Consider the following 15150-nt stretch of genomic DNA (forward strand, 5'->3'; position numbering starts at 1 on the left):
GATCTGTAGATTGTGAAGGAGCAAAAATGGCCTTTGCAGTGATATGTACTTCTTGTCAGACGTGGGAGTTTAAAGAGAGTTTAAGGGTTACTGCGGATTATATCTGCCATAAGTGCTGTTGGATGCGAATCTTATCAGATCGAGTGGATCGGTTGGAGAGACAGATAGAAACGATGAGGAATTTGCAACAGCAACAGTATGTGATGGATGGTAGTTATAGGAAGGGGGGAAGTCTCAGATACAGTCACATAGATGGGTTAACTCCAGGAAGGGTGAGAGAGGTTGGCACCTAGTGCAGGAGTCTTTTGTGGATATACCTATTTCAAACAGGTATGCTGATTTGGAAAATGTAGGGGGTGATGGATTTTCAGGGGAACGTAGCACGAACAGCCAAGATTCTGATATTGAGACGGGCTCTAATGCAACGAGGGGTACGTCGGCTTCCAAGAGATCAATTGTGTTAGGGGATTCTGTAGTCAGAGGTACAGACAGACATTTCTGTGGCAAGCAGAGAAAAAGCAGAATGGTGTGTTGTTTCACTGGTGCCAGGATCAAGGATGTCTCAGAGAGGGTGCAGAATGTTCTCATGGGGGAGAGGGGCCAGCAGGAGGTCATTGTCCACATTGGAACCAACGACATTGGAAGGGAAAAGGTTGAGATTCTGAAGGAGATTACAGAGAGTTAGGCAGAAATTTAAAAAGGAGGTCCTCAAGGGTAGTAATATCTGGATTACTCCCAGTGCTACGAGCTAGTGAGGACAGGAATAGGAGGATAGAGCAGATGAATGCATGGCTGAGGAGCTGGTGTATGGGAGAAGGATTCACATTTTTGGATCATTGGAATCTCTTTTGGGGTAGAAGTGACCTGTACAAGAAGGACGGATGGCACCTAAATTTGAAGGGGACGAATATACTGGCAGGGAAATTTGCTAGAGCTGCTCGGGAGGATTTAAACTAGCAAGGTGGGGGGGGGGGGGGGAGGGTGGGATCCAGGGAGATAGTGAGGAAAGAAATCGATCTGAGACGGGTACAGTTGAGAACAGAAGTGAGTCAAACAGTCAAGACAGGCCGGGACAAGGTAGGACTAATAAATTAAACTGCATTTATTTCAATGCAAGGGGCCTAACAGGGAAGGCAGATGAACTCAGGGCATGGGTAGGAACATGGGACTGGGAAATCATAGCAATTACGGAAACATGGCTCAGGGATGGGCAGGACTGGCAGCTGGATGTTCCAGGATACAAATGCTACAGGAAGGATAGAAAGGGAGGCAAAAGAGGAGGGGGAGTGGCATTTTTGATAAGGGATAGCATTACAGCTGTGCTGAAGGAGGATATTCCCAGAAATATATCTGTTGAAGTTATTTGGGTGGAACTGAGAAATAAGAAAGGGATGATCACCTTATTGGGATGGTATTATAGACCCCCAAGTAGTCAGAGGGAAATTGAGAAACAAACTTGTAAGGAGATCTCAGCTATCTGGAAGAATAATAGGGTGGTTATGGTAGGAGATTTTAACTTTCCAAACATCAACTGGGACTATCATAGTGTTAAAGGTTTAGATGGAGAGGAATTTCTTAAGTGTGTACAAGACAATTTTCTGATTCAGTATGTGGATGTACCTACTAGAGAAGGTGCAAATCTTGACCTACTCTTGGGAAATAAGGCAGGGCAGGTGACTGAGGTGTCAGTGGGGGAGCACTTTGGGGCCAGCGACCATAATTCTATCTGTTTAAAAATAGTGATGTAAAAGGATAGACCAGATCTAAAAGTTGAAGTTCTAAATTGGAGAAAGGCCAATTTTGACGGTATTAGGCAAGAACTTTCGATAGCTGATTGGAGACAGATGTTCGCAGGTAAAGGGACGGCTGGAAAATGGGAAGTCTTCAGAAATGAGATAACAAGAATCCAGAGAAAGTATATTCCTGTCAGGGTGAAAGGGAAGGCTGGTAGGTGTAGGGAATGCTGGATGACTAAAGAAATTGAGGGTTTGCTTAAGAAAAAGAAGAAAGCATATGTAAGGTATAGACAGGATAGATTGAATGAATCCTGAGAAGACTATAAAGGCAGTTGGAGTATACTTAAGAGGGAAATCAGGAGGGCAAAAAGGGGACATGAGATAGCTTTGGCAAATAGAATTAAGGAGAATCCAAAGAATTTTTACAAATATATTAAGGACAAAAGGGTAACTAGGGAGAGAATAGGACCCCTCAAAGATCAGCAAGGCGGCCATTGTGTGGAGCTGCAGAAAATGGGGGAGATACTAAATGAGTATTTTGCATCAATATTTACTGTGGAAAAGGATATGGAAGTTTTAGACTGTAGGGAAATAGATGGTGACATCTTGCAAAATGTCCATATTACAGAGGAGGAAGTGCTGGATGCCTTGAAATGCATAAAGGTGGATAAATCCCCAGGACCTGATCAGGTATACCCTAGAACTCTGTGGGAAGCTAGGGAAGTGATTGCTGGGCCTCTTGCTGAGCTATTTGTATCATCGATAGTCACAGCTGAGGTTGGCTATCATGGTGCCACTCTTTAAGAAGGGTGGTAAGGACAAGCCAGGGAACTATAGACCAGTGAGCCTGACGTCAGTGATTGGCAAGTTGTTGGAGAATATCCTGAGGGACAGGATGTACATGTATTTGGAAAGGCAAGGACTGATTCGGGACAGTCAGCATGGATTTGTGTGTGAGAAATTATGTCTCATAAACTTGATTGAGTTTTTTGAAGAAGTAACAAAGAGAATTGATGAGGGCAGAGCAGTAGATGTGATCTATATGGAATTCAATAAGGCATTCAACAAGGTTACCCATGGGAGACTGATTAGCAAGGTTAGATCTCATGGAATACAGGGAGAAATAACCATTTGGATACAGAACTGGCTCAAAGTTAGAAGGCAGAGGGTGGTGGTGGAGGGTTGTTTTTCAGACTGGAGGCCTGTGACTAGTGGAGTGCCACAAGGATCGATGCTGGGTCCTCTACTTTTTATCATTTACATAAATGATTTGGATGCGAGCATAAGAGGTACAGTTAGTAAGTTTGCAGATGACACCAAAATTGGACAGCGAAGAGGGTTAGCTCAGATTACAACAGGATCTTAACCAGATGAGCCAATTGGCTAAGAAGTGGCAGGACTTATACACTTTATGGTAAGGTCCTTGGGAGTGTTGCTGAACAAAGAGACCTTGGAGTGGAGGTTCATAGCGCCTTGAAAGTGGAGTCGCAGGTAGACAGGATAGTGAAGAAGGTGTTTGGTATGCTCTCCTTCATTGGTCAGAGTATTGAGTACAGGAGCTGGGAGGTCATGTTGCAGCTGTACAGTACGTTGGTTAGGCCACTGTTGGAATATTGCGTGCAATTCTGGTCTCCTTCCTATTGGAAAGATGTTGTGAAACTTGAAGGGTTCAAAAAAGATTTACAAGGACGTTGCCAGGGTTGGAGAATCTGAGCTACAGGGAGAGGCTGAACAGGCTGGGACTGTTTTCCCTGGAGTGTCGAAGGCTGAGGGGTGACCTTATAAAGGTTTACAAAATTATGAGGAGCATGGATAGGATAAATAGATAAACTCTTTTCCCTGGGGTCAGGGTGTCCAGAACTAGAGGGCATAGGTTTAGGGTGAGAGGGAAAAGATATAAAAGAGACCTAAGGGGCAACGTTTTCACACCGAGGGTGGTACGTGTATGGAATCAGCTGCCAGAGGAAGTGGTGGAGGCTGGTACAATTGCAACATTTAAGAGGCATTTGGCTGGGTGTATGAATAGGAAGGGTTTTAAAGGATATGAGCCGGGTGCTGGCAGGTGGGACTAGATTGGTTTGGGATATCTGGTCGGCATGGACGGATTGGACCGAAGGGTCTGTTTCCATGCTGTACATCTTTATGACACTATAACTATACATAGATCTTACCTTCAAATAGACACATTATTGCCTTGCCAATCTTTGTGGAATTGGTACATTTCCATCAAAACAAAAGAACATAACAGATACCTTTGCTCCTGACTCTAACACATCACAGGTAGAAAATGCAGGATGGAAACAAAACTCAAATAATTTTTCAGAAAAAACATAAAAACAAGCAGAATATTCTATCTGCTATGTAAAATGCAGGATAGAGTAAAGCATTTCTTTTATCCTACATTCTCATCCATTTTACACAAAAAAAATGCAAAACTCCAAGGGGGTTGGAGGAATGATAAATTAACTGTATTCAAGACACTAGGTGAGTAGTAATTAATAATCCTCAATGGATCATATAAGCAAAGTTTGTATTTAGAAAGAACACTGCTGCCCCCCAATGATAACAACTGGTCCTGCAACTCCACTTCTAACAAAGAGAGGTCAGCACTTACATTAGGGCTTTTGCCCGAAAGGTTGATTTTCCTGCTCTTCGGATGCTGCCTGACCTGCTGTGCTTTTCCAGCACCACTCTAACCTTGACTCTAATCTCCAGCATCTGCAGTACCCATTTTCACCTCAGCATTTACATTACCTGATTTTATCCTATTCGAAAGGTGTGCAATGGAAAAGCACAGCAGGTCAGGCACCATCTGAGGAGCAGCAGAGTCAATGTTTCGGGCATAAGCCCTTCATCAGCTGACCTGCTGGACTTTCCCAGCGCCACACCTTTCAACTCTGACCTCCAGCATCTGCAGTCCTCACTTGCTCCTGATTTTATCATACCCAAACATCTGAACTTTATATAACGAATTCTGTTGTAGCACGAACAGCCACATTTCTGGTATTGAGACTGGCTCTAATGCAATGAGGGTTACGTTGGGTTCCAAGTGATCAATTGTGTTAGGGGATTCTCTAGTCCGAGGTACAGACAGATGTCCCTGTGGCCAGCAGAGAAAAAGCAGAATGGTGTGTTGTTTCACTGGTGCCAGGACCAACGATGCCTCAGAGAGGGTGCAGAATGTTCTCACGGGGGAGAGGGGCCAGCAGGAGGTCATTGTCCACATTGGAACCAACGACATAGGAAGGGAAAAGGTTGAGATTCTGAAGGGAGATTACAGAGAGTTAGGCAGAAATTTAAAAAGGAGGTCCTCGAAAGTAGTAATATCTGGATTACACCCAGTGCTACGAGCTAGTGAGGGCAGGAATAGGAGGATAGAGCAGATGAATGCATGGCTGAGGAGCTGGTGTATGGGAGAAGGATTCACATTTTTGGATCATTGGAAGCTCTTTTGGGGTAGACGTGACCTGTACAAGAAGGACGGATTGCACCTAAATTGGAAGGGGACGAATATACTGGCAGGGAAATTTGCTAGAACAGTTTGGGAGGATTTAAACTAGTAAGGTGGAGGGGTGGGACCCAGGGAGATAGTGAGGAATGAGATCAATCTGAGACTGGTACAGTTGAGAACAGAAGTGAGTCAAACAGTCAGGGCAGGCAGGGACAAGGTAGGACAAATAAATTAAACTGCATTTATTTCAATGCAAGGGGCCTAACAGGGAAGGCAGGTGAACTCAGGGCATGGTTAGGAACATGGGACTGGGATATCATAGCAATTACAGAAACATGGCTCAGGGATGGGCAGGACTGGCAGCTTAATGTTCCAGGATACAAATGCTACAGGAAGGACAGAAAGGGAGGCAAGAGAGGAGGGGAAGTGGCGTTTTTGATAAGGGATAGCATGACAGCTGTGCTGAGGGAGGATATTCCTGGAAATACATCCAGGGAAGTTATTTGGGTGGAACTGAGAAATAAGAAAGGGATGATAACCTTATTGGGGTTGAATTATAGACCCCCAAGTAGTCAGAGGGAAATTGAGAAACAAACTTGTAAAGAGATCTGATCTATCTGTAAGAATAATAGAGTGGTTATGGTAGGGGATTTTAACTTTCCAAACATAGACTGAGACTGCCATAGTGTTAAGGGTTGAGATGGAGAGGAATTTGTTAAGTATGTACAAGGAGATAGTGAGGACTGCAGATGCTGGAGATCAGAGCTGAAAATGTGTTGCTGGAAAAGCACAGCAGGTCAGGCAGCATCCAAGGAGTAGGAGATTTTGTTAAGTATGTACAAGACAATTTTCTGATTCAGAATGTGGATGTACTACTAGAAAAGGTGCAAAACGTTTGGGAAATAAGGCAGGGCAGGTGACTGAGGTCTAGATTAGAGTGGTGCTGGAAAAGCACAGCAGTTCAGGCAGCATCTGAGGAGCAGTAAAATCGACATTTCGGGCAAAAGCCCTTCTTCAGGAATACAGTCAGAGAGCCTGAAGGGTGGAGAGATAAGTGAGAGGAGGGTGGGGGTGGGGAGAAAGTAGCATAGAGTACAATAAGTGAGTGGGGGAGGGGATGAAGGTGATAGGTCAGGGGGAGGGTGGAGTGGATAGGTGGAAAAGAAGATAGGCAGGTAGGACAAGTCAAGGGGACAGTGCTGAGTTTGAAGTTTGGAACCGGGGTGAGGTGGGGAAAGGGGAAATGAGGAAACTGTTGAAGTCCACATTGATGCCCTGGGGTTGAAGTGTTCAGAGGTGGAAGATGAGGCATTCTTCCTCCAGGCGTCTGGTGGTGAGGGAGCAACGGTGTAGGAGGCCCAGGACCTCCATGTTCTCGGCTGAGTGGGAGGAGGAGTTGAAATGTTGGGCCACAGGGCGGTGTGGTTGATTGGTGTGGGTATCCCAGAGATGTTCCCTAAAGCACTCTGCTAGGAGACGTCCAGTCTCCCCAATGTAGAGGAGACAGCATCGGGAGCAACGGATACAATAAATGATATTAGTGGATGTGCAGGTAAAACTTTGATGGATGTGGAAGGCTCCTTTAGGGCCTTGGATGGAGGTGAGGGAGGAGGTGTGGGCGCAGGTTTTGCAATTCCTGCAGTGGCAGGGGAAAGTGCCAGGATGGGAGGGTAGGTTGTAGGGGGGCGTGGACCTGACCAGGTAGGCACGGAGGGAATGGTCTTTGCGGAAGGCGGAAAGGGGTGGGGAGGGAAACATATCCCTGTGATGGGGTCTGTTTGGAGATGGCGGAAATGTCGGTGGATGATTTGGTTTATGCGAAGATTGGTAGGGTTGAAGGTGAGTACCAGGGGCATTCTGTCCTTGTTACGGTTGGAGGGGTGGGATCTGAGGGTGGAGGCGCGGGATGTGGACGAGATGCGTTGGAAGGCATCTTTAACCACGTGGGAAGGGAAATTGCGGTCTCTAAAGAAGGAGGCCATCTGGTGTGTTCTGTGGTGGAACTGGTCCTCCTGGGAGTAGATACGGTCGAGGCAGAGGAATTGGGAATACGGGATGGCATTTTTGCAGGAGGTGGGGTGGGAAGAGGTGTTATCCAGGTAGCTGTGGGAGTCGGAGGGTTTGTAAAAAATGTCGGTGTCAAGTTGGTTGTCATTAATGGAGATTGAGAGGTCCAGGAAGGGGTGGGGGGGGGGGGGTGGGGGGGTGGGGTGGGGGTGGGGGAAGGTGTCAGAGATGGTCCAGGTAAATTTAAGGTCAGGGTGGAATGTGTTGGCAAAGTTGATCAATTGCTCAACCTCCTCGCGGGAGCACGAGGTGGCGCCAATGCAGTCATCAATGTAGCGGAGGAAGAGGTGGGGAGTGGTGCCGGTGTAATTACGCCTCATCTTCCGCCTCGGAACACTTCAACCCCAGGGCATCAATGTGGACTTCAACAGTTTCCTCATTTCCCCTTCCCCCACCTCACCCCAGCTCCAAACTTCCAGCTCAGCACAGTCCCCACGACTTGTCCTACCTGCCCTATCTTCTTTTCCACCTATCCACTCCACCCTAACCCCCAACCTATCACCTACATCCTCTCCCCCACTCACCTATTGTACTCTATGCTATTTTCTCCCCACCCCCACCCTCCTCACACTTATCTCTCCACCATTCAGGCTCTCTGCCTGTATTCCTAACGAAGGGCTTTTGTCCGAAACGTCAATTTTACTTCTCCTCGGATGCTGCCTGAACTGCTGTGCTTTTCCAGCACCACTCTAATCTCGACTTTGGTTTCCAGCATCTGCAGTCATTGTCTTTACCTAGTTGACTGAGGTGTCAGTCGAGAAGCACTTTGGGCCCAGCGACCATAATTCTATTAGATTTAAAGTAATGATAGAAAAGGATAGACAAGATCTAAAAGTTGAAGTTCTAAATTAGAGAAAGGCCAATTTTGACGGTATTAGGCAAGAACTTTTGAAAGCTGATTGGGGGCAGATGTTTGCAGATAAAGGGACAGCTGGAAAATGGGAAGCCTTCAGAAATGAGATAACAAGAATCCAGAGAAAGTATATTCCTGCTAGGGTGAAAGGAAAGGCTGGTAGGTACAGGGAATGCTGGATGACTAAAGAAATTGAGAGTTTGCTTAAGAAAAAGGAAGAAAGAATATGTAAGGTATAGACAGGATAGATCGAGTGAATCCTGAGAAGACTATAAAGGCAGTTGGAGTATACTTAAGAGGGAAATCAGGAGGGCAAAAAGGGGACATGAGATAGCTTTGACAAATAGAATTAAGGAGAATCCAAAGAGTTTTTACAAATACATTAAGGACAAAAGGGTAAATAGGGAGAGAATAGGGCCCCTCAAAGATAAGCAAGGCGGCCTTTGTGTGGAGCTGCAGAAAATGGGGGAGATACTAAATGAGTATTTTGCATCAGTATTTACTGTGGAAAAGGATATGGAAGATATAGACTGTAGGGAAATAGATGGTGACATCTTGCGAAATGTCCATATTACAGAGGAGGGAGTGCTGGATGCCTAGAAACGCATAAATGTGGATAAATCCCCAGGACCTGATCAGGTGTACCCGAGAACACGGTGGGAAGCTAGGGAAGTGATTGCTGAGCCTTTTGCTGAGATATTTGTATCATCGATAGTCACAGCTGAGGTGCTGGATGACTGGAGGTTGGCTATCATGGTGCCACTCTTTAAGAAGGGTGGTAAGGACAAGCCAGGGAACGATAGACCAGTGAGCCTGATCTCGGTGGTGGGCAGTTGTTGGAGAATACCCTGAGGAACAGGATGTACATGTATTTGGAAAGGCAAGGACTGACTCGGGACAGTCAGCATGGCTTTGTGTGTGGAAATCATGTCTCATAGTTTTTTGAAGAAATAACAAAGAGAATTGATGAGGGCAGAGCAGTAGAGGTGATCTATATGGACTTCAGTAAGGCGTTCATCAAGGTTGCCCATGGGAGGCTGATTAGCAAGGTTAGATCTCATGAAATACAGGGAGAACTAGCCATTTGGACACAGAACTGGCTCAAAGATAGAAGACAGAGGGTGGTGGTGGAGGGTTGTTTTTCACACTGGAGGCCTGTGACCAGTGGAGTGCCACAAGGATCGATGCTGGGTCCTCTGCTTTTTGTCATTTACATAAATGATTTGGATGCGAGCATAAGAGGTACAGTTAGTAAGTTTGCAGATGACACCAAAATTGGAGGTGTAGTGGGCAGCGAAGAGGGTTACCTCAGATTACAACAGGATCTGGACCAGATGGGCCAATGGGCTGAGAAGTGGCAGATGGAGTTTAATTCAGATAAATGCGAGGTGCTGCGTTTTGGGAAAGCAAATCTTAGCAGGATTTATACACTTAATGGTAAGATCCTAGGGAGTGTTGCTGAACAAAGAGACCTTGGAGTGCAGGTTCATAGTTCCTTGAAAGTGGAGTCGCAGGTCGATAGGATAGTGAAGAAGGCGTTTGGTATGCTCTCCTTCATTGGTGAGAGTATTGAGTACAGGAATTGGGAGGTCATGTTGTGGCTGTGCAGGACATTGGTTAGGCCACTGTTGGAATATTGCGTGCAATTCTGGTCTCCTTCCTATCGGAAAGATGTTGTGAAACTTGAAAGGGTTCAGAAAAGATTTACAAGGATGTTGCCAGGGTTGGAGGATCTGAGCTACAGGGAGAGGCTGAACAGGCTGGGGCTGTTTTCCCTGGAGTGTCGGAGGCTGAGGGGTGACCTTATAGAGGTTTACAAAATTATGAGAGGCATAGACAGGATAAATAGATAAAGTCTTTTCCCTGGGATCGGGAAATCCAGATCTAGAGGGCATAGGTTTAGGGTGAGAGGGGAAAGATATAAAAGAGACCTAAAGGGCAACTTTTTCACACAGAGGGTGGTACATGTATGGAATGAGCTGCCAGAGGAAGTGGTGGACGCTGGTACAATTGCAACATTTCAGAGGCATTTGGATGGGTATATGAATAGGAAGGGTTTGGAGGGATATGGGCTGGGTGCTGGCAGGTGGGACTAGATTGGGTTGGGATATCTAGTCGGCATGGACAGGTTGGACCAAAGGGTCTGTTTCCATGCTGTACATCTCTATGACTCTATGGATTCACTTGATCTATCCTGTCTATACCTGACAGATGCTTCCTTCTTTTTCTTAACCAAACCCTCAATTTCTTTAGTCATCCAGCATTCCCTATACCTGCCAGCCTTCCCTTTCACCCGGACAGGAATATACTTTCTCTGGATCTTGTTATCTCATTTCTGAAGGCTTCCCATTTTCCAGCCGTCCCTTTACCTGCGAACATCTGCCTCCAATCAGCTTTCGAAAGTTCTTACCTAATACCGTCAAAATTGGCCTTTTTCCAATTTAGATTAGATTACTTACAGTGTGGAAACAGGCCCTTCGGCCCAATAAGTCCACACAGACCTGCTGAAGCGCAACCAACCCATACCCCCACATTTACCCCTTCACCTAATACTACGGGCAATTTAGCATGGCCAATTCCCCTGACCTGCAGGTCTTTGGACTGTGGGAGGAAACTGCAGCACCCAGAGAAAACCCACGCAGACACGGGGAGAATGTGCAAATTCCACACAGTCGCCTGAGACAGGAATTGAACCCAGGTCTCTGACGCTGCGAGGCAGTAGTGCTAACCACTGTGCCACCCAGATCTGGTCTATCTTTTTCCATCACTATTTTAAAACGAATAGAATAATGGTCACTGGCCCCAAAGTGCTCACCCACAGACACCTCAGTCACCTGTCCTGCCTTATTTCCCAAGAGTAGGTCAAGTTTTGCACCTTCTCTAGTAGGTACATCCACATACTGAATCAGAAAATTGTCTTGTACGCATTTAAGAAATTCCTCTCCATCTAAACCTTTAACACTATGGCAGTCCCAGTTGATGTTTGGAAAGTTAAAATCCCCTACCCTAACTATCCTATTATTCTTACAAATAGCTGAGATCTCCTGACAAGTTTGTTTCTCAATTTCCCTCTGACTATTGGGGGGTCTATAATACAATCCCAATAAGGTGATCATCCCTTTCTTATTTCTCAGTTCCCCCAAATAACTTCCCTGGATGTATTTCCGGGAATATCATCCCTCAGCTATCATGCTATCCCTTATCAAAAATGCCACTCCCTCTCCTCTCTTGCCTCCCTTTCTATCCTTCCTGTAGCATTTGTATCCTGGAACATTAAGCTGCCTGTCCTGCCCATCCCTGAGCCATGTTTCCGTAATTGCTATGATTTCCCAGTCCCATGATCCTAACCATGCCCTGAGTTCATCTGCCTTCCCTGTTAGGCCCCTTGTATTGTATTAAATGCAGTTCAATAGTCCTACCTTGTCCCTGCCTGCCCTGACTGTTTGACTCACTTCTGTTCTCAACTGTACCAGTCTCAGATTGATCTCATTCCTCACTATCTCCCTGGGTCCCATCACCACCCCCACCCCCCTCACTAGTTTAAATCCTCCCAAGCAGTTCTAGCAAATTTCCCTGCCAGTATATTCGTCCCCTTTCAATTTAGGTGCAATCCGTCCTTCTTGTACAGGTCACTTCTCCCCCAAAAGAGAGTCCAATGATCCAAAAATGTGAATCCTTCTCCCATACACCAGCTCCTCAGCCATGCATTCATCTGCTCTATCCTCCTATTCCTGCCCTCACTAGCTCATAGCACTGGGAGTAATCCAGATATTTTGTGGACCTCCTTTTTAAATTTCTGCCTAACTCTCTGTAATCTCCCTTCAGAGTCTCAACCTTTTCCCTTCCAATGTGGACAATGACCTCCTGCTGGCCCCTCTCCCCCTGAGAACATTATGTACCCTCTCTGAGACATCCTTGATCCTGGCACCAGGGAAATAACGCACCATTCTGCTTTTTCTCTGCTGGCCACAGAAATGTCTGTCTGTACCTCTGACTACAGAATCCCCTAACACAATTGATCTCTTGGAAGCTGACCTGTTGGGCTGCAAGGCTTGTCCCTACACTGTAGGGATTTTAAGAATAATAGTTATTATCCCTCAATGCCTCTCCCATGATCAATTATGTCAAGATATTAGCTAACAAGACCAAGACCAACCCTAGAGATCAGGAAGGCCACCTCCGTCAGGTTTCCCTCCAAGTCACTCACAATCCTGACTTGGAGATATACTACCTTCACTGTCGCTGGATCAAAATCCAGGAATTCCCTTCCTAATGGCATTGTGGGTCAACACACAGCAGATGGACTGCAGTGGTTCAAGAAGGTGGCTCACTACCACCTTCTCAAGAGCACATAAGGACAGTAAATAAATAGCCAGCATTGTGCACATCCCACAAAATGAAAATTTAAAAAAACTTCAGCAAATAATCCAAGCTGATAGACACCAGAGGAATATTGTATTGCCAGAGGTGCTATTTCAAATGAGACAATGACGTTTCAGGTGGATGCAAAAGAACTGAAGCCAATACTCGAGGGTAAATAGAGGAATTCTTCAATGTTTAGGTCACTATTTGTTCCTCAAAGACAATCAGACATGCAGCATAAATGCTTGCCCAGCCAATGATGTCCATTTCAATGAATAATACAAATCTGGAGATTCTTCTTAGAGTAGGATACAACAGAAGGCACTTTGTCTAATAGGGTGATCATATTCTCACCATTAACCTCAAGGAACAGCTGCAAAATGGATATTAAGTGAGTGACGGAAATTAGTGGTTATGGATGCTTTCCAGGCCTGATGTGCAGTTTCCAAGGGGTCAGTGCTCCCTTACTCCCAAGGCCCCCCTGACTCTTCCTAATGTATATTAATGACAGAAAAAACATTTATGCTTGATACTAAATTCGGAAGCATTGTGAACTGTGAGAATAATGCAGGCATTCAAAGGACAAAGACCAGTGGCACAGACAAGCAAGAGGCAGATATAAAGTGAATCATTTTAGCAGGGAAAACAGAGATAGAATTGTAAGTTAAATGGCACAAACAGAAAAGGATACAGAAGCAGAGTGTCTTTGAGATAACTATGCATAAAACATTGAAGTAGCAGGATACATTGAGAGCATAGCTAACAAAGCATACAACATCCCAAGCTTCAATAGGGGTATACGGCACAACAGCAACATGCTTATGAGAAACTTGTATACAGAACTGTTTTACCTCAACTGCAGTAATGTGACTGTTCTAGGTATCATACTTTAGGAAAGAGGTGAAGACATTCAGGAGAGCACAGAAAAGATTCAGAACTGAAATGAGGAATTCCAGTTATGTAGGTTTTTCCTTAGAGAAGGTTGAATGTCCAGATGCCCAGATCAAATCCCCAATGTAAATCGGGAATAAAAACAGCTTCACTGATCGGAGGGTCAAGGAGACAGAGAACTTGATTTAAGATAATTAGCAAAAAAAAAATAATTCCAACTCAAAAACTTTTCCAAGTAGTGGCTGGTTCCGATCTGGAACATATTTACCAAATGCATAGATGCAGCTTCAATTGAAGCATTCAATGGAGGATTGGAATATCTGAACTGGAAGAAAGCAGGATGATGAGAAAAATGCACCAATGCATTTACTCAGATCTTCCATGGAAAAATAAGGACTCCTTGTGCACTCCAGCAATTCTCTGAACCACTTCCTCAGAACTTACCTCATTTGTCTCTTTTAAAGTTCCCATTATTCATTCCCAAGTTCAGTTCCTGGATAAAAGATCAGAAGTCCCTGACTTCCTTCATCCATTATTTTGAGGCTTTTAAATTAGAAGTTCACACCAAACACTTCAGCTCAATTTACTTCTCTCTTTGTTGGTTTTACCCATCACTTTTGTCTCTTAATTATAAATAAGAACAATCTATTTGGCCTTTGAATAGATTATTCCCTCAAAATTCAGCTCAAAACAGAAGTTACTTAATATAGAGTAAATTAATCTTGGATATCCATCACCCACTGTAGTTTTTGTTTGGAGATTATCATAAGGCTTTTTACAAGTAGCTAAAACACTTGAAAGAAAAATTCAGGGTATGGTTTATTGCAATAGATTCTGCAAAACTCTTCACAGCATTTAAAACACTACACTAGAAACAAGCAAAAAGCCTTAGATTTTCTTTAGAAATATATAAAATGCGGCGGAAAAAAGTCCATTTGACCCTGCTCCACTATACAATATCATGTTTGATCATCCAACTCTGAACCCTGTTCCCACTTCCATCATTTACATTTTGATCTCATTTGCTCTAAGAACTAAACATACAGAAGAATTGGATCCCCTTGTGCATACGTCATAAAAAAGAGGGTTTGCAGAAATAGCAAGTAATTATAAAGGTAAACAGAGTTTTGCCCTTCATTGCTAGAGGATGCAGTTTAAAAAGAATGAGGTTATGCTACATCTGGAGTACTGTGTACAGTTTTGGTCTCCTTGAGAAAAGATGTAACGCTACTGGAAGGAGTGCAGAGGAAGTTCACTAGGTTAGAATGATAGAGATGTACAGCACAGAAACAGACCCTTTGGTCCAACTTGTATCCCAACCCAATCTAGTCCCACCTGCCAGCACCCAGCCCATACCCCTCCAAACCCTTCCTGTTCATATACCCATCCAGATGGCTTTTAAATGTTGTAATTGTACCAGCCTCCACCACTTCCTCTGGCAGCTCATTCACGCACCATCCTCTGCTTGAAAGTTGTCCCTTAGGTCTCTTTTATACCTTTACCCTCTCACCCTAAACCTATGCCCTCTAGCTCTGGACTCCCCATCCCATGAAAAACACTATTTATCCTATCCATGTCCCTCATAATTTTATAAACCTTCATATGGTCAGCCTCAGCATCCAACACTCCAGGGAAAACAGCCCTTGCCTATTCAACCTCTCCCTATAGCTCAAATTCTCCAACCCTGTAAGTTGTTTCTGCACCCTTTCAAGTTTGACAACATTCTGCCGATAGGAAGGAGCCCAGAATCCCAAGTTCCTCCAAAATTAGTTGCGAATTTCACTGCTTGT

Source organism: Chiloscyllium plagiosum, unplaced genomic scaffold, assembly GCF_037043375.1.
Source record: "Chiloscyllium plagiosum isolate Xiang-an unplaced genomic scaffold, Cpla_swu_hap1 HiC_scaffold_26, whole genome shotgun sequence".
Classification (NCBI taxonomy): domain Eukaryota; kingdom Metazoa; phylum Chordata; class Chondrichthyes; order Orectolobiformes; family Hemiscylliidae; genus Chiloscyllium; species Chiloscyllium plagiosum.